The sequence below is a fragment of the Sinocyclocheilus anshuiensis genome, unplaced genomic scaffold, assembly GCF_001515605.1.
Source record: "Sinocyclocheilus anshuiensis isolate Anshui unplaced genomic scaffold, SAMN03320099.WGS_v1.1 scaffold1092, whole genome shotgun sequence".
Lineage (NCBI taxonomy): Eukaryota > Metazoa > Chordata > Actinopteri > Cypriniformes > Cyprinidae > Sinocyclocheilus > Sinocyclocheilus anshuiensis.
In genome coordinates this window covers 171,732-172,001 of record NW_015551061.1, presented here as the reverse complement: position 1 = coordinate 172,001, position 270 = coordinate 171,732, and the positions used below count along the sequence as shown (strand labels likewise).

General features: G+C 37.0%; 1 protein-coding gene across 1 annotated transcript in view; it reads right to left on the bottom strand.

Moving 5' to 3' along the window:
- The window catches only part of LOC107661989 (catenin beta-1-like), a 35,419-nt gene that overhangs the window by 23,366 nt on the left and 11,783 nt on the right, over nucleotides 1–270 (bottom strand). The window lies entirely within an intron of this gene.

Here is a 270-nt window from a genome sequence, read left to right as displayed (position 1 = left end):
CCTCAGCGCGAGCTTGTATTCTGTATTCTGCTAACTTACTGCAGTTCTCTCTGATGACGCAGTAATTTACAGTGGGAAGAAAAATCTTCGGTCTGTCCAATGATTGTAAAGTCATTAGGTCCGTCAGACTGAATATATTTTAGCGGTAATGAGACCAAAAATAATCAAGACCCATCGAATCCGAATTTAAGAAATTTTAAGACTTTTTAAGGCCTTATATTAGGAAAACGTTATTTAAGACATTTTAAGACTTTTTAAGGACCCGCGGAC